This window comes from Nothoprocta perdicaria, unplaced genomic scaffold (assembly GCF_003342845.1).
Source record: "Nothoprocta perdicaria isolate Ctin4 unplaced genomic scaffold, notPer1 scaffold_56, whole genome shotgun sequence".
Lineage (NCBI taxonomy): Eukaryota > Metazoa > Chordata > Aves > Tinamiformes > Tinamidae > Nothoprocta > Nothoprocta perdicaria.
Window position 1 is genome coordinate 1570798 of NW_020455821.1, and position 19585 is coordinate 1590382.

Here is a 19585-nt window from a genome sequence, read left to right on the forward strand (position 1 = left end):
CCGGGGATGGGCTGCAAGAACTGCCCCTTTCCCTCACGGCCAGCCTAGACAGGGGACAGGAAAGATCTGATCCTTTCCATCAGAAAGTGATGAGTCCACCCAGCACTCGAGAGAAGGTAGCTCATCAGAGCAAAGCACTGAGCACAGAAATAGAGGGCATGAAAACACCCCTTGTGGGATTATTCCTTACTGTGGAGTGGAGAAAGGACTTTGGGAGGACAGCAGCAAGGAGTCAGGCTGCCAGGAGGATGTAGCTGTTGGACAAATGTGTTATTTTGCATTGAGCAGGAAGAAGCGACTTAACCAACGAGCTCCTGCAGTACTTGAATCCCTGACTTTGGGCATCTAGTTCGTTTTTTGAACCTGAAATAATCAACAAAAGGTAACTATTTAACCAGACCCCTGGTACAATATGCTATACTAAGCTGTGCATTCAGTTCATTACTGACAAAAGATTTAATCAAAAAGTAAAACAGTATGTTGAGCATTTCAAAGGTTGTTTTTTTTTTTTTTTTAGTATTAGTACAGCAAATGAAATACTTTGGTATACTAAAACATCTATTCTTGGTGCTTGAATGGAATTGAAATATAATGTATTAATGAGAAAGTAGGCTTGGAGGGAAAGCATGGGACTTGGGTCAGCATCCTCACGTTACTGTTCAGACTCTGCTCTGGCTCCCTTATCTCTGTGGCAGCTGAAGGGAAGTGAGAAGATGTCTGCATTAGTACGGAGCATTCATTTGAGTCTTCGGGGCAACTGTTCATTACTTGTTATTAAGAAGTTGGGTAGTACAATAGTTTTCTTATCTACACAATGTTACTTTCTATGTATTTTTAGGTGCTATTTGCTTCTAGGAGCAGTTGCTTTGGGAATCCCCAAACTCTTCTGCTACCTCTCAGGAATTTCTGACTTCCTGAGCTTGCTGTTTTCTCACCTTTTTCTGAGGGCTGCAGTCATGCTTTGCAAAGTATGAGGCACAAAGTACTGGGCTGATCAAATGCATCGTTTGGTGTATGTCATCAGATAAATTGTACTGCCACGGATCCAATATGTAAGACTCTCTTGGCATTTTTCACAGCTGCAGCTGCTTTTCCATTAATGCGGAAAGGATGTGGTGTATTCAGAGCCTGCTGATGCTATGAACCGACAATTCTGGACATGCCAAGTGAGTTGATGTTGTGTGTGTATGTGTATAAAGTCTAGTATTTCACACTGACAAATGAAACTGAATATCCTATGAAAACACAACTGTAATTTAAGAAACCATTTCCCAGTTACCATCTGTCACAGACATTTGTAGTCTGATACACAGAAGTCCATGCTTGGTCTGATTCTTCCTTAAATCATAATATTATGGGGTTTTATTTTTTTCATGTGGGCTGTTTTTTTCCCCCCTTCTTGCCTGGGGTTCAGGATTCTGCAGCAAGACTGCAAGGCTTGTCTGGAGCTTGGGCTCTTTACTGCTTTTCCACGTGGGCACTAAGGATACTGCAGGGGAGACCTGGAGCATGTCCAGAGTGACTAGGTGACTTGGAGTGAGGACCCAGAGCATGATGGTGCAGGTGGGGTCTCCTTGACCCTACCAATGAGGGGTAAAAGCCAGAGGAGTGAATCTGGCTGCATCTGGCAAGGGATATCAAGGGCAACGAGAAAGGTTTCTAGAGATTTATATTAGCGTCTAGAGGAAGAGGAGGGAAGCGGGCTGCTGCTGAATGGGGCAGGCACAACCTGCCGTTTCTGCCCCTTGGTTCCGATAGTGGCAATGCTCTTTGTAAATGCCACCTTGCATTTCTCTGGTTTGGTTGGACACAAAGAAATCTGGCCTATATTTGCTGACAACAGCATTCTGCAGGTCAAATCACAGCGGTTTTCTTCCTCGTGCTTCACCTGCCAGAAATAGTTTTCAGTGTGTAAAAACTGAAAGAGCTTTGGGAAACAAGTTTTACCAGAACATCTTTGTTTTTTGCTAGATAATGAGATTATTTTTAGATACGTAGTGAGAGGGAAAAGATTTGTTTCTTGACTAACATCGACTAACAGTTCTTAGATCAGACTTTCCCCAAATTGTCCATTTAGATTCAGTCATCAAAGGAACTCTCACCTTCAGCATCTATTACCTAGCCTTGTAATAACCTCAAGTTAATTTAAGATAGTGTTCTGTAGATGGAGGAGAGAAGTAACAAACAGAAGCCCTCAGATATCTGTGAGGAGAGATCCATGGCTCCAATAAGAGGATGATTGTGGGGAGGGGAAGAATTTCACGGTGCCATTGAGGCCATGTGAAGAGAAATAGTGTGCTTTGAAGACAACCCTTCCAGCAGCAATATACTGAATGCCCTAGACAAGATGTTGACTGGACTTCTCTAACAGAGGAATTTTAGTAAAATCACTTTTGAATCCAAAGTCTTTAATCTAAAGTCAAAATAATTAGTCTTACATTTATATGCTACAGACTGTAGTCATATAAATGATACATTAAGAAAGTTTTCACCCAAGAATTTTGGGAAGCAAAATTGCACAGCCGAAAATTTTCACTTTTGGTTTCCTTTGACAGTTTCAGTAACTTCTTCAAAGATACTTAGATGAATACTTCGTTGTTGCATGTGTTTATTGCCATTTCTGTAAACAGCTTCTAGAGCTTTTAACTTTGCACTTAATTTAAATAGTCTTATAGCTCCGACTTCAAAGATTTGCTAAAAATAAAGCAACATAAATCCTCAACTACTTCTTGTGACATCTTCTTAGGTTCAATATGATATTTGAGAACTTCATCCAAGGAATAGGAAATCCAAGGAAATGTTTTAACTGAATCTAGAAGCTTCATGTCCAGAATATCCAGAGGTCATTTATCACTTTATCATCTTTGCACAGAGCCTTTATGGTGTCAGCAAGACACCAGTCAGTTGAGTGCTAGGTAAATATTTGCAACTCTCACTTTATCCACCAAAGAATTCAATGTGTTCTAACAATATTTGGACAAAAAAAAAAAAGTATGATTTTACATTGGGGAAAAAAAAAAGGCGATTTACTGTCTTCTTTAGTCTTGCTACTCATTAAGGTTAATGTATACCCAGGATAAAAAACACCCAGCATGCTCAGGTCAAATTATTTCCCCATATTTATGTAAATTCTAATACTTTTAATGTACTGCTCTATGACTGTCCTTACCAACTAAATCAGGATGCATCTTTTTTTCCATATCACTATGCTTGCAAGTTGATCAACTTTACAGGAAAGTCTATGGAAACACTTCCTATTGGCTTTTGTTTATATGTCACAGCAAAAAGAAAAGTTTAGTTGTCTGTATGCCATGCATTTGGAGCAGATATCCCACTAAGGGATTAATATTTTGTGAGTTGATTTATAATTTTCTATAGTTCAGAAAAAAAATGGAAGGATAGCAACAGAATATGAGGAGAGAGGTGTGAGCTTTTTCCACATTTCTGCTGGAGGGGAGCTTGTTCTTTAAGGAACAAGCTGGCTAACCAGTTCAAAAGGTTAACCAGTTCCCTATTTCCTACATATTTTTACTGTTATCCTGTATGGAATTGTCTCCCTGGGATTCACAGCTGAGGTGATAACTGGAGTAATTACTATTAACCCCTCTTGCCAGTGCTGTTCTTAGCTGCTAAACTGCTGTGTTGATTCTGAGTCAACTGGCCAAGTTTTCTTTTGTCAATACCAGTACATTAAGATACACCGTTCAGGGACCCCTTTTACACCCAGAAATGTGATTAGCTGTCTGAGCCCAGTCACTAAAGCCAATTATACAGCTTAAAAAAAAAGTGCATGAAAAGAACTGACATTCAAAGCGGTAAATTGACTTGTGGATGGTGAATATTCACCATTCAGAAATTCATCATGATGAGTTTATGTTTGAAAGCTGTTTACATTAAATACCTTGGGTTTGTTTTTTTTAACAACTGAATAAACATGGAAAGGCTTACTTAAATCCTAGTCCTCGTTCTGCTGATTTTAAGGGCTTTTAGCTACCCAATAGGAATGTAATTCATTGTTAATCATATACTACAAAGCTAGATTGACTGAAAAGCATGAAGATCCTGTTGTTTGGAATACTCCTGCAGTGTTTATTATAATGTCATTTTCTTTGCCTGTGCCAGTGTGTATCTTATGTAATTAATGACTTAAAGCTCTCCTTTCGTGCAAGGATTCATTTTTGCTCTGGTATGACTTGATATTTGTGCCTGAGGGGGCTTATTTTAATAAGCCGAAATGTTGCTGATTTGCTCACTTCTGTTAGATGCTTCATTTCACTGCTCCAATTTATCACTATGTCTGATCACATGTGAAGCTCAAACTGTTAACAACTTGAAGAGCATTGAAACAGTGCATTGGGAAGGTGTGGCTGCTGTTGCCAATATGCAATGGCAGCATGCAGAAGGTGTGTTCTGAATTGGGATAATTTGGCCTTGCAATAACCACAGTTGGTCTCTGAGCAGTCACATTTAATCTCCAAGTAGATAACGAGATAAGAGTCACTGTGTTCACTACCATGTATTGCTTCAGGTGTTGTTTCTCCCACTTTGTGCCTTGAAGGCACATGTCATTCATAGGTGGTGGTTGCGCTGGCAGCTAAGAGGCCTTTTAAACTTTACACCCTGAGGCTTAGTCCCAGTCTGGGTGGCTGATGCAGGAAGGTCCTGAAGCCTTTCAGTGCCAGCTCTCTGGTGAGTCTATCTGTGGTCTAGTATCATTATTAAAAGTGTGCAAGATATGTGGAAGGAGGTAGGAATGGTGAGGAGCATTTTTCCATGAGATTTTTAAGTGATTTTTTTTTTTTTTTTTTTTTCTTTAAAATAAAAAAAAAAAAAAAACCAAAGCTTTCCACCCAGAAAGACCAACCTTTGTGTGAAATGGAGCATTCCCACTGCCACTGCCTGGGTTTTGTCTGGAGTCCTGAGGGTTGCTTAATGGACAGGGTCTTCAGGATATGTGTTCAGAGGAGACTTTCCTCAGTCCTAATGGGAAGGAGGCAATAAAATATGCAGGAATTTGGTCTTGTCACTTCATGTGTGAGTAGCTCTTTGAGAAAAGTTCTTGTTCAAATGTGAGGCACTTTGACATAAGGCCACAGGCATATCCCTATAGAGGGATGTAATCTAACTTTCCTTGTGTTGCGTGCCCAGGGTTCAATCCTGCAACCTTTTGCTTATGTAAGTAATGTTTATTTACTTGAATTTGTCTTTATGGCACTGTGTGTGGAAGCAGGGAGAGCAGAACTTGACTTTTGGTGAGGCCGGCTGCTTTAGAGCAGGTAAGAGGGAGATTTGGCTAATGAAGAGCTCTTAAAAACGGATCTTAACATTTTGTCATTTTGTCAAAAAATAACAACTTAAATCGTGATTCACTTTAGGTATGAGTGACCAACAGGGGACAACACATCCACTACAAAAGAAATCTATTTCCAAGATGGCTTGCGCTCTGGATTGTGCCATAGGAGCACCAGTCATGGAGGGAAGATGTGACACCACCAGACACACGTTCCCTGGAAATTCCACCTTGGGGCTGTGTTTGGAAGCAGTGACGTTGACAGAATTAACCCTGGTTTCAATCAGCTCCAGCTAGATGGTGCAGTGGAAGGCATTAAAGCACTGAACTGGCTTTCTTTACTTGTGTTTGACAAACAGATTATTTCTTTTATTTGTTTCTTTTTTACCTCCTAGAATGAATTCTTCTTTAGTAATTATTCTTCTAAGGTGAGGCCTGGCTTTTGTGCAGCTCTTCTAGCTGCTCGGGTGGGTGGGGGATGTCTGTGGTTTGGGGCTGGTTTGTTTGCTTGTCCTGACTACACCAACCACACTCCCGAACGTGCCATTGCCGGGAGAAATAGCACCATAATTGTGAACCTGTCCATACAGTTAGTTTTCTAGCATAATGATCACATAGCGTGTATGTCTGACTTAGATAAAAATAGGAAAGCTACCATCCTAGGGGTTAATTAAAGCAGAACAGAGGTTTTGTTAGTGTGGGAATCTACTCATTGTACGTTGCGTTGTCTTCTGCGCCTCATAAAAGCCTGCCTGATGCGAACACCACTTCTACTTTAATTTTACTGTATTAAACAAGCGAGATTACGGATACAAGCACAGGCAAATCCTTTAGTCTGTATGCTGTTGTGCAGCCAAGAAGAGTGCCTAGGCCTCTATGAGTTGGCATGTTAAAGCCCTGCTTCAGGGAATGTAGGGAAACATGGGCAGTGCTCACCAGGCAGGAGAGCAAGGAAATGACCTAAGTGCCTTTTTTTTCCTAGTAGGCCAAGAAACTGGTCTTTTACTGGGATATCCGTGCTCCCTCTGGTGGACAATTTCTAATAATATCTTGGATTTTTTTTTTTTTTTTTAACAGTCGGAACCCATCCTCCAGTATGTGCAGGTGGTGAGGAGCAGCAGGCACTTGGAGCCAGCCCCTTCCAAGGGCACCTGGGAAAGATGCATGGCAAGTTGCAACAGGGAGCATTCTGATTCCACAAGGGAAAACCCACTCCGTGGTGGGAGAGGTTCCAGGGACCTCTGGAATATGTTGCCTGCAGAGACTGTGGGATCCTCGCCTTGAAGGTGTCACTGAGCAGCAAGCCCTTGAGCTACTGGATCTTGCTGAAACATTAGCCTTGCCTTGGGCTGGAGGACGGCGGCTTGTGACCTTCATGAGCCCTTTCGAATAACTTTATGCTCCGTGCAATGCCTTTGTAATGTGTCCAACAGGTACTCTTAAAAATGTTAAAACACGGTAGTTAAAATGTTTCTAAAGCTGTAGTTAAGAACAGAAGCTTTACAGCAGCAGTCATGAGGAAAGCAAACCGGCCGGCTATTCCTCCTTTATATTAGGGTGCTATTTGCTCTCCTGCTGTTCATTTTCTGAGCCTTTACTCAATATTTTGCAAGTAAAACCCTTTCTGCCTTCTTCAGTTCCATCCCATCTCAGCAGAGTAACATGTGACCCAACTTTATCTTTTACTGAGCACTAAATTTGGTTAGATTACTGTGGGATAAAACCTGCCAAATTGACCAAAGCATGATGAGAGATATAATGTGTATTGGTTGCTCAGGCGGTATGACCTGTGCTCATATGCTCTAAAAGAATTGTTATTTTCTTCATCCCTCCAGAGTCTACCCTTGCTTTCGTTGAAATGCTGCTACTCAATCCATAGGAATGGCATTAGCCTATGTTTGTGACCCCCTCAAAAATCTCATGACCTTGTATTAGTTATTTAAAGAGCCCATGATTGATGTGCTGTAGTTTCACAAAGCATCCGTGCTTTAGGGGTATGTGTTTTTGCAAGTTATCAGGAGTTAGGACCAAGGAGTTAGGATCAAGAGTTAGAGGGGTGACCCATACAGACACAACCTGGCTTGCAATATTCTCCTACTATATTTTCCCCTTCCTCTCTCTCTGAGTAAATGGAGACTTTGCATTTGGTGAACTCTTCACAAATTCATCCGGAATTTTTACACTGTAGTCAAACATTTCATTGAGAATTCCTTGCCAACTTCAAATAAATTAGTAAAAACAATAGCTCTACTGAAACTGGTTATTTGGTGCCCCCTGGTGTTTCAAGGATCAGCCCAAGGAGAGGGATGTGCCAGCAGAGGGACACTCTCGCCCACGTTTATGGGTACCAGCAATATTCCTTGTGCACGCAGTAAACTTGTGCTGCTGGTGGGAAAAGGCACAAAAAGCCAAGAACTGTTATTTCTGCAAGCTGGCTAAGCTAGAGCCCCCTTGGGAGAGGGGATAACGCTCGTGGAAATTCCCTGGGATAGACGGCAGAGGGCATGAACGAATTCCGTAATCGCTGTGCTTGCCTTTCCAACAAAACTCCCCATCTCCGTGTACCAAAGCACAATTTTCTTTTAAACTTCAACTACGTTACAACTATGTTTCTTTTTAAATAATGCATGCTTTTCTTTCAGAAAATCAAGTTAATAAAATATTGCTTAGTAAAGCCAGATCTAGTCTGATTGAGATGAGGTGGAAATGCATGGAGCAGAATACCGAAATTTAGACATTACTGAACAAGCCTGAGCTTTGTGAAGAGTTAAAGCAGTTTTTGCCCCCACTTTTGCTATTTGGTTATGGCAAAGTGCAGCTGAGACATCTTTTTGATGGGAGTTTTGCTTATTTTACCGGACCCAATGGACTACCCTTTTAAAGGTATAAGATTGATTAAAAGAAATTGCTCGGCTACCCTAATACTTTATAGGCTTGCTTCACTCTTGTACTATTTAATTTCTGATAGGCAACTCAGTCCTGGACTAATTTACTCCTGGCGTGACGCCTGCTATGTAACATGTCAAGGTGCAATATATAGTAACTGCAGTTGGACGGAGGAGCGCAGGTCAGCACACATTTCACACCCTTCTTTTTACTACTGGAGTCATGGGGTAAAGTCTACCCTTTTGCCAACTTTGGTGAAGGTGTAAATGCACATGCACAGTGTAATGGCTTTAAATCTTGGATTCCTACTTGTATGCGCCAGATGGATCTTGTATAAAAGTTCCACTTTACAGCATGTTAGCATTTGCTAGTAGTTAGCTGAAGGTTATAGCTGCCAGATTTTTCTCTAGCAGTTTCCAGGCAAAAAAAAAAAAAAAAAAAAAAAAAAAAAAAAAAAAAAAAAAAAAAAAAAAAAAATCCCAAAACAACAACGAAAAAAACCCAAAACACAAAACAATCTCACACGTGAGAAGGATGAGAAGGATTATTTCAGTAACAGATGAAAATAATTTTAAGAATTGTATGTGCTTGTATTTTTTCTTGAACTGTGTTTGAGTTGTCTAATATTAACTTGTACTACATCAGGTATATGAATCCAAGAATTATTCGGGAAAACTGTCTCTTATCAATAACAATTTTATGTCTTCTAAATGGTAGTGTCTTATGCGCAGGATTAGGGTTATTTTAGGAAATTCTATATATAGCTCTATATCTGTGGAATGTTTTTTTTTCTTTTGTTTAAAACAAGCTAGGAACCCATATAGATTAATGAAATTTTTTAATTCAACAATATGGGGCAAAACTTGTTTTTTTTTTTTTAGCATATGCACCACGTATGAAATACATCTGTACTGTCTGTGTTTGCTAAGCGGTTTCTGCCTTTACTTACCAGAAGAAAGATTGTTACAGACTATAACTTTAAGACATAACAATATGTATTTTAGTAGGCTGTTAATTCTTGCCTCAAGTTCAACTTTGCTCTTTTATATACCTGAGGTGTATATTAATGGCCCAGTAAAATACATTCTGGAGTGCCTGCAATTCATATTTCTTCTATTTTTTGAAAAAAAAAAACTTAATTGGTAGGAAAAAAAAGACAAAGAGATGTTCAAAAATGCAGAGAAAAATATTCGTCAGTTTTTGGATGCATATTTTTAAAGCCTATAATATTAAGTGGGTAAATTATTAAAAATGGAAAAATGGAAATAAACAGGCTTAGCTCTCTTCTTTCTTTTTCTTTCTTTCTGTTGCCTCTTTGTGTCTCTCTCTCCTACCCCATGTCTCATGTCTCCTACCCCAACCACCAGGCACGACAACTTTAATTTAATTAAGCAAGGCTTAATTCAAATCTTTAGGTTTCCTGGCTCTACTGGAAACTTTGAACATGCTTATAGGGAAAGATGAAGTGTCTGTGGCCGTTGTCCAAGCCCCACGGAGATCCAGGGCATGGTGGCACCTAGACTGTCCTCACCACCTCACAGAGGTCCTGCCAGAGCCCTCCCCTCTGGATACGGATGGTAGAGAGGCTCCATGGGCTCAGAGAGCAGCCGTGACCAATTCTTCTCCCTGGGAACGTGGGGAGGAACATGGGAGCAGTCTGCGATAGCGCGCGGCGCACTGGAAATCCTGCTCTGGGGCGGTGAGTCAGTGCAGGACTGCACACGTGCCCAGTTTTATGTACTGTGAATAGTCCCTCTGAAACCACTTGTTCAAAATTAAGCAGGTTCTTATATACTTTGCTGGATTAGGCTGGCAAAATCTATTTCTACCTCTGATAAATGCAGATAGCACTGCTGAGGGCAAGGGACCCTCAAGAGGTAAGAGGAGGCCATAGCAGAGAGGGGTTTTTTTCTCTACAAAAGTAAGCCCTGCCTTTCATTTCAAGGGAAAATACTGCTGCTGCTGTCTTTAACATCACATACGGATTTGTGCAGTGCTTATAGCTGATAATGTCTCATTTTAAAAAAAGTACTGAAAGTTGTCTGAATGTTTAATAGTTGCACTTTCCACTTTTATTTCCAAAGCCCTTTTCCAGAAAAGCGAATAGTTACCAATAGCTCTAATTGTCAGTACGATCATTAAGGTTTGCCTTGGGTCGGCCTTTCACTCTGCCAAAGGATTATTAAGCACAGGATTAAGAGGCTGTTGCTAGCCTTAGCTTTGGGTTCATGAGACACTGCTGCTCACAAATAGTGCGCGTTTTGTTTAAGCTAGATTCAGTAGTGGAACATTTTTGAAAAACATTAATTAGCAACTGACTTTCAAAGAGGCTTGAAGTCTAATTGGATTATCTGCTTCCCATTGAATTTGGAGGACACAGGCTTCTGCTTGTCTCACATTGCCATCAGATCTCTTCCTGCTTCTTTTAATAGAGAGGTATTGTTGGCCTACTGTAGTCCGAGGGCTGCGTCCCGTTGTCCTGTGAGGTCTTGTGTTCGCTCATACTCCCAGGCTTAGGATCATTACTGGAATGCTTAGTGGAACATTTTAATACTTGGAAGTATTCACTTCTGAGCTCACCGGGTATTTTATTTCTGCTCTTTTGTCCAAAATTGATACATATACCAAAAAGAGAGCTTTAAAAACCCTTTTGATGCGGGCTGCTAAAAGCTTATTTACCATATAAATGGTAAAACTGAAATGTGTGCCTTGTACTGTGACATGCTCGGTTTGCAGGTGTATTTTACTGATAAAAAAAAATCTTCCCTGGCTGTTGAATTTATGGCTGAGATAGCCAGATTACTAGAAACACTTGTGTATTTAATCTTCCCATAGCCTTTTCATGTTTTGAACTAGAGTAGGTAGGGCAAGAGTGTTACCCAAGTAAAATGCAGTTGTATTGCTTTTTATTTTGTGGACATTGTAAATTCTGTTACAGAAAATTTAATAAAGAAGAAGCTTAAACAAAAAGAATGGCTGTGTGAAATTGCAAAATTTCCATTAGGTAAAAACAAATCCTAACTTTATGTACATTTCTCTGGAGACATGTAATGTGAATGCTTACAGCTGCTTTTAGTTTCTTATTCCCTGATTTGGTTTAAATTAAAGGAAAGATGTCATATTGAATTATGAAGAATTACTTATTTTACATATTTTGATTTGTATATACCTTCTATCACACTCTCTCTGTGGCATTTGCGAGGACATATTTAACACATATAATAATAACACGAATAATATTAAAAGAAGACTGACTGCAGTGTAATGGTTCTGACAGACAAATGCATGTGATTCCTGTGTCTCCCTCCCCAGCACCTTGATATCCTACAAATGAAGGATGAACTAACCCACTGTACTCAAAGGGTCCTCCTCTTCAAGATGGATAGATGTGCTGGACAGATGGACATCTCCTGGCTATGTCCTGGGGAAATCTGCCCTCAAGCCCCTTATGGTGCTCATGTTCAAGGACTCAAAACTCAAGACCCTCCACTGACGCCAAGGTCCTCAAGAAAGACAAATTTTTGTGCTCTGAACAATACCTGGAGCTGATGGAGTGAGAAGTGAGGGGAGGAAGTTGCGTGGCTGGTCATCCCATTTCTGAGTGTTGGCTCTTGAGTTATGGCTGTTTTCCATAAGCATCCGGGCGATCCAGCAGCCCAAAGTTTTGAAATCCGGTGTCCAGGGAGATTTACGTTGGTATTCCAAAGATAAATGCTTTCTTGATAGGAAAAAAAACAGTCCTCTAAGACTTAATCAGGTATTTGCAGCAATGCAGTGTGGCTTTGGTCCTGCTGTGTATGTCTTTGGTCCTGCTACCAATTCAAAGGTACACTCAAAGATCAATAGATCAGTTTTTAAGTATTCCATGGGATGCTTGGACTCTTGAGTATTTTCCTTACAATTATTGACTTGACAGGGAGTCACAAACCAGAAAAGATTCTTTGATTAAAAACTACTCTGATAAATACTTATTCTACATACAAACACATACAGTTTTTAAATACAAGGCAGAGTAGAAATAAAAAGAGTAAAACCAGTGTTTGGGGGCAGGAAGAGTGTTAATTTGAGCTTCTGGGCACCTTGGTGAGCAGCACCTCTTCAGTGTGTGTACCTCAGCCTCCACTGCAGTCCCAAATGCTTGTACCTGCCCCAAAAATGCAGCAGGATCTGATAGTGGAGGCAGTGTTGAGTTTATAGGCAGTAGGAACAAGTGTCATAAAGGAATGTTGGGCTGAGAGAGAGCATCTTGCACAGCATCTGTAGCATAGAAGCTTTGAAAAAAGCTCCTGCAGAAGAGGTAATGGATACTTCTTTTTTTTCTTTAAAAATATTTTTAACTAGTAACTGGAATTCATTGGCACTTTTTCTTGTTTTCTTTCTTACTATATGAATATTTATGACTTGTTGCAACTTCCATTGTCTGTTTTCAACCAGAATATTTATACATATCTGTGGTGTTCTGAGCAAATAAGATACCCCTGAACAATGCTGTTTTATAAGCCAACCTTCCCACTATTTTATTTTAGTGCTAGAAAATTGACCCCTTTCAAGATCCAAATGTACACAGTGCAACTGGCATCAGGTTTTGTCTGCACAAAGCGAATGTCACTAGTTGTTGGTCATTGGCACCAAAGCACCTCTCATTCATTTAGCTCAGTGAGTAGGTCTCTTGCCTTTCTTATTCATAGCCGTTTTGGAAAACAGGGCACTGGGCAAGCCTCGTTAATCGATATACAGGTAATTGCTCTAAACAAAAAAAATGCACTCGCACTTTGGGAAGGTGTTGGTTTTTTCTCCTGCATGTCCCGTTGTGAGAGTTTGAGCAAGAAGGGCTTTGCTCCTGCCTGTAAATCCCAGCAATCCCTCCTCATAACAAAACCATAAATAAATAAAAAATAAATAAAAAGAAATAATTTTTCCAACCGGAAAAATTTTTCCAATTTTTCCTTCCGCGGTCAGGCTGGGCGCTTGGCAAGACGGGTGATGCGGTTCAGACGGACGGCCAAGGGATGTGTTTGGTCAAGAAAACCTTGCAGCCACAAGGCTTTTCCCTTTCCTCTATGCCTTTCTCCCTTCCCTATCCCATTCTCTTCTCTCTCCTATTTCTCAACTTTTTCTCTCTCCCCCACTCTTTACACAGCAGCTCAATCTACTGACAAGCAAATCCACCCCCTGCCCCCCATTACTCTAATACACTCTCATACCCGTCTTGCTCCACTTTATTTCTCAGCTTTGTTATTTCCACTGCCCAGTAAAATCTATCACCTTTGAGTGAGTTATTTGCTTTTCTGGACTGCAGCGAATGCCACCCACTCTGTTAAGGTCAGGCTCGAGTTTCTGGAGTTCGCTATTGTTCGGTCCCTTCCTTACCCACTCTGTCATTGCAGCACGACAGCTCCAGCTGGGAGGGCAGGCAAATCGCTCCCTCAAGAGCCGTTTATCATGGCAATAAATGCTGTGTGTTTTACTAGGATGCCATCAAAGTTCACCATCACGCTGCACTGAAACAATTGTTCCTTTTATTCATCTCTCATATATACTGTACTTGGTAGGTGTCTATATCCAGCGGAGATCAGCATCCTGAAGGTGCAAGAAGTTGCTCCTCAGCTCTGCTGCAGCACACAAAATTACATTTTTTTTTTTTCAGAAGGAAACCTCATACTATTTTTAATTAATTATGGCTTCTCGGTTTTCTTCCTGTTCTCCCTACCGCCTGGGCTTTAATTACTTTGCTCACATAGGCATCTACAAAGCCATGTCAATTAAACAGTGCACACAGCCTTTACAATGGTTTCTTATTGTTTTCTTCTTTTTTATAGTGTTGCCAGTGCACAGCTTTGTTGACTGCAAAGCATTAGAGACCTGAGATTTTTGTGACTGCAACTGGTACTCAGCAGAATCAGGCTAGTCAGCTGAACTGGCCCGTCATGGATTAAATTAGGTTTCTTTGTCAGAAACTAGAAATAAAAGAGAAATCCCTGTGCTAGCACTTCCTCCCCCAAGCTCTTATGCAATATTGATCTTTCATCAACCTAGAGAGCTTAATAAAAACTGAGAATACACCTTGCTACATTAATTTCATCCAGCAGAATCACATGTAGCAAAATTAAAATAAGTTACTAAATGTGTCACAGGGCAATTCACTGAGCACTAAAGGAAATTGCTTAAAACAAAAAGAAATTTGTTATTCTCTAAGCTCTCCGTGACATATGATAGCTCCCAATATTCTAGTGGGAAAAAATGGTCAGCAGTCTCGCAATGAACACATGTATTAGGCATCTCATTTGCCTGAAATGTAGATTTGGATTGACAGAAGCTATCTGGAAATATAGGTCACATCTCCAGGAACAGGCTAAGCTAAGAACATGGAGGTAAAATTCGAAAAGTCAAAATACTTTATTTACTTTATTTCAATATTTTTCTACAGAAAATAGTTTATTTTCTTTTTCCTCTTTTTTTTTTTTTTTTTTTTTTTTTTTTTTCTTTCATAACAGCAAGCTTCTAAATCTGACTCAGGCATTAGATTTAAAGACAAATGATGAGTGGCTTATGGGCAGGGATCTACCTGTCCCCGACAGACAAAGTAACCATGAGAAAACGGTATGTGAACTGCTGGGGTCTTAATTTGGGGACTGCTGTATGATTTATTTCATTTTATGGTAGGCAAGAAGGCCAGCTGCAGCCAAAGGGCTCTACAATGTGAGAGAATTTTGCTTTGGCTGTTGCACATTACAACATACTTTGAGTCTGAAAGAGGAAGAGAGGAGGATACCTGGTGGATGGGACTCAGCCATAGGGGGGTAAGTATCAAGTGCAAAAAATTGAGGACTAAATAAGCCACAGCAGGACCATTGCTATTGGTGTCAACAGCAGATTTCCTTCTCTTGATCTGATCCATGATGATCTATGGGGCTTGGAAAGCTACACAAACGTATGAGTCTGCACCTAGTACTTTCTAGTTGCTTTCCTACTGGGATGTATTATGTCTTTCAGCCATCTCAGGTGTCTAGCACTGACATTTAAATCAGAAATGATGCTAAGTTTCCAGATTGTTTTTGGACTAGCAGTTTAAGGGCAGGTGGTAGGCACAATAGTGTGAGATGAATGAGACCTTTCAAAAGAGGTTAATTCCATATTTGGTTAGCACTGAATTTGTTGATTGTTTTATTTCTTTGGACATAGTCAGGTGTTAGTACAGGTTGTGTCTTGTGCTGGGCTCTTAAACTGATGTTTTGAGATAAAACTGGAAACAGGAGATCTGGAAGGCCTGACCCTCATCCGACCTCCTAATTTTGAAGCCCAAGTGTTGTCTTCTTGGAGGGATATGTGTTATTTCATAGTCCCCTTAGAGCTTCTGGAGCCACAGTGCTGCCAGCCAAGGGAGGAGAACAAGATTCTCTTGTGAGAGATTCTCTTTGTTGGTTGGTTTTTGTGTAGTTGAGATGCTTTTGGTCATATTAAAGGCTTTTCCCTCATTTTGTCTCTTAGGTTCTGCACTGCCAGATGAGTAAAAGCTAGGCATGTAGATTGACTCTGAAGCAAGTTTGTTTCTACATATTGTTAGAGGTTTCTTAGGGCTTTGAGCTGCTACATGGTTAGCGAAGCTTTGTATAAATCAAAAATATAAGTAAAAGTGTGAATGTATTTCCTTTTTGGCCAAACTGAAGTTGAAGAGGTGGCCTGTAACCCATCTCAGCCAGCTACAAAAATGGGAGATTATTTAAATTCAGCATCTCAGCAAAGCCTTCCAGTAAAGGCATAAGTAACCACTTATGCCTTTAGGGGGATAGCCCTAACACTTTCTGAAGTAGTAAAGAATTATTTGACTTATGTTTTGGATCATATGGTCAGGTCCCAGAGACCAATAGCTGAACGGCCTTGGGAATACGCAGGTGCTCCTCTAGTCACCTGACTTCTGTTTAATTTGGTTTAAAGTGTTGCCTCTGGTCAAGGGAGTGACTATGGCTTCCTGTGTTGAAAAGGCTTTTCACATCCCTTCCCTGTGTAACCTGAGCTGTTCAATAAAACCGTGGTCTTTCTGCCATTACCCCTTACAACTTGGTGACATCACAGCCAAGATAGGCTAGCATTTTGTCCCCAAAATTAAAAACAAACAATAACAAAAAGAAGTACAACATTACCAAGTTGCTTGTCGCTTTACATGGATACACGATCTGTAACTCAAACCCATGACACTTCAATATGAATATGTTTGGTTAAAATAGTGGGATCCAAATGATAGATGGAACGACTGTATCCTATCTTGAGAAAACATTTTAAAAGGGTGTTTTGTTTCTGTGAACACACTTGGGATTTGATGTAATAGTGCTTGCAAGAGTTGATAGAGAGGAAATTATTACTTCCCAATAAAATTCTCCATTTTTATTGGCTCCCATACAGAGAATGGCAGCCAGCTGATAAAATACTTGATGGAATTTTCCTTCCATCTAGCCATGTACTTTACAACTATTTTTTTTTTAAAGCAGGCAAATTATGATTGTTTGAAAATGTTTTATTTTTATCATAATGCTCTTTAGGTGGGAGTCTTAACATATTTCATTGCTTTATCTGAAAGTTTGGATTTTAAGCCTGCTGGTCGTGACAGTAAAGCAACGAATATTTTGTATATCATAAAAATCTCTTATCTCTGTCACATATTAACAACTAGGATAAGATGCGTACTCTCTAATAGCTTTTTAAATTTTTCATATTATTTTGATTCCTTTTAGGTTGTCTTGTTAAGAATATTATATATGTCTCTGTGTGTGTATGTGTGTGTGTATATGCGCATGCATTTATGTCATATGGCTTAGTGAAAGTGAAACTGTAAAGAACATTTGCAAAATGTTTCTTCATCAAGGCCATGAAAATCTAGAAAACAGATCGGCCCCACCATCTCCCCTAAAACAAACATAGGCTTCCTCAGGTATTTAAACTCTGCAACATTGTTTTCACTTATAACTATCCAGTTACTTCCAGAATGGAAAATCTCGCATTTCCTACTAATCTAGTTACTGGAAAGTATAGAACATTTCATCACATTAAACAGGGAAGCCTGTGAGCAGGGGTATGGGAACCTGCCGGAGGTGTTTTTTGGGTAGGGGTCCTACAGCACCTTTGTTTATCCTGGTCAAAGCAAAGCAGCCCAGTGCATGCTCACACCCAACCAAGTTAATTTTAGAGGTTCAGGTATTTAGAGGTAATTTTAGAGGTGCCATAATTTTAGAGGTGTCAGTGTATTACACCTGCCTTCCCACCAAGTAGTGACAGACAAGGGGATCCAACAGTGGGGACCGAGGCAGCTAAGCCCATGGTTTGCCTAGTGCACTCCAGGTTTAGTGCACGACTAGCCAGCCGACTACCCTGCTGCTAGGAACACATGAACATGAATTTAGTTTTCTCATCACTAGCCAGTTTTGTGTGTTGGCCACAGGATCCAGCTTGGTGTGTGTGCATCCCTCAGAAAGCAGGTCGTGTCTGCTAATTAACTCCAGAACTAGAGGGAACACAAGCAGAGGTGATGGCAACGATCTTTACCTCCGTAATTAGGCCCGCCACAGCTGCAGAAGAGCGAGGTCTCTTGGCTGCTCCAGTGCAGGCTAGCAGAGAGGACAACAAGGAGTTTTCCACCTTATGCATACAATACCATGTCCTTTAATGTGCCACATCTGCAAAGGAGGAGGTCTTCAGGACACGGTTAGTCCATAGCTAGACTCGGTTTCAGCTGGCCAGTGTGATTCACTCCACCAGCTTCCTGCTGTGCATGCACATAGTGTCTGCTCGCCAGCACACCAAGTACCTCAATCAGCTTTCACCTGGAGAACAGCAGCTCGCGGTCTTTCTTGTAAAACACGTGTGAGCCATGAGGAACCTGTAAAGCGCATTAGAGCATTGCAGAAGCCTGTCAGCCCTCCAGGAGGGTTGTGCTGCTGGTGAGAAGCACTTCTTTGGTCAGTTTCTGGAGTCCTCCTAGCCCAAACTGTCCTTGTCTGAGTTGTTAAACACAGTGTCCTCACCAGCGAGGGCTGGCATGAGAAATAAATCCACAGAAGGACCAAGCGATTTGGCATTTTTACAAAGCATTTTAAACATCTGTACTAATGTAAGCCTTTTTTTTTTTTTTTTTTTTTTTTTGATGAAATTCACATCATACCATGCGGAAACTCATAAGCACTAGTGAAATGTTAGAGCTAAACAATGCTGTGGACACGTCAGGTCACAAAGCAGCAGCACTGACCCAGGCAGTCTCCGAATCTTACTCAATCCACCCTTGCTTTACCATGAAAGTGGCCTGGATTACGATAAGCTTAAAACAGGAGGACATGCTTTAATATAGCTTCTGTGTTTCAAACATTCAAGGACTGTTTGAGTAACAAGAAGCAGGTTCAAGCTATAGACGCTCGGGCGATTGTGCACATATCAGTCCTCTGGTCGGTCAGAGTGTGGCATGAAAGGAGATATCCTTCCTCTGGAGTGAGCAGATGACCAGGTTTGGATTTTAGGATGGATCTAAATGGAAATAGCAGCTTTTGAGTAAATGAATGCGAATAGTGGAATTCTTCTCTCTGCTGCATGCTGTGACTCATCTTTCTGAGGGAAGATGTGAATCAGACAGAGCCACCACCCCAGATATAAGGCAGGAGGACCAGAGGTAACCAGCACAAAGTGAGAAACAGCAAATTCCAGCATGATACAAGGGAAAAAAAAAAGAAGTTTTTTTGCTTTCACGGTCTTCACACCTTGAAACAGGTTGCCCAGTCAAGTCGTGTAAACCCCAACTTTGGAGATCTTCAAAACTAGACTGGGTGAGGCCTTGACTCCCTGTTCTGCTGACCTACTTTGAGCAGGAAGAGACATGAGGGGATCTCCTGAGGTCCCTTCCACCCTACCTACTTCTGTGATTTTTCCACATGCAGGTGCTGTGCATCCTGTGGCCGCTGCACAGAGGAAGATGATGGCTGGCACACTCAGCGACGGTTCTGGAGGGTGCAGAGCTGTACAGGAGGGAGCTTTCCAGGTGCTTGAAAAATGTTCTGCTGAGCAAAGGGATCCCACCGGATCATGCAGGTGTGTTTTCCTGTTGCAAAATCATGGCCTTCTTTTTTTAAATAGTTTTAAAGTAGTTTTTATTAATATCTTTCTCCCTTCTACCTCCCTTCTTAGTAAGAAAGGAATATATATTTTTATTCATGGAGGCACAAACAGATTTAATCAAATATGTTTAGTGTGAGAATCCATCTATGGCAAGAAAGTATTTTAATTTGAAAAGGTGGATGAAACCTGGGCTTATTTAAATGGTAGGAAATAGCAAGAGAGAAGATGTACGAGCAGAAAAGGATGGCCATAGGGGTAACAATTTTTCTGGTATTGACAGAGAGGGAGTCCCAATTGATTTCAGACTGAGTTCAA

General features: G+C 40.7%; 2 long non-coding RNA genes across 2 annotated transcripts; both read left to right on the top strand.

Annotated features, from left to right (window-relative positions):
- Positions 1-209: 209 nt before the first annotated feature.
- LOC112955371 lies at positions 210-5554 on the top strand. Its single transcript, XR_003250874.1, has 3 exons — positions 210-382; positions 1080-1166; positions 5376-5554. It is a non-coding gene; the product is annotated as an uncharacterized LOC112955371 (long non-coding RNA).
- A 117-nt stretch (positions 5555-5671) lies between these two features.
- LOC112955372 lies at positions 5672-7712 on the top strand. Its single transcript, XR_003250875.1, has 2 exons — positions 5672-5718; positions 6368-7712. It is a non-coding gene; the product is annotated as an uncharacterized LOC112955372 (long non-coding RNA).
- The last annotated feature ends 11873 nt before the right edge of the window (positions 7713-19585 follow it).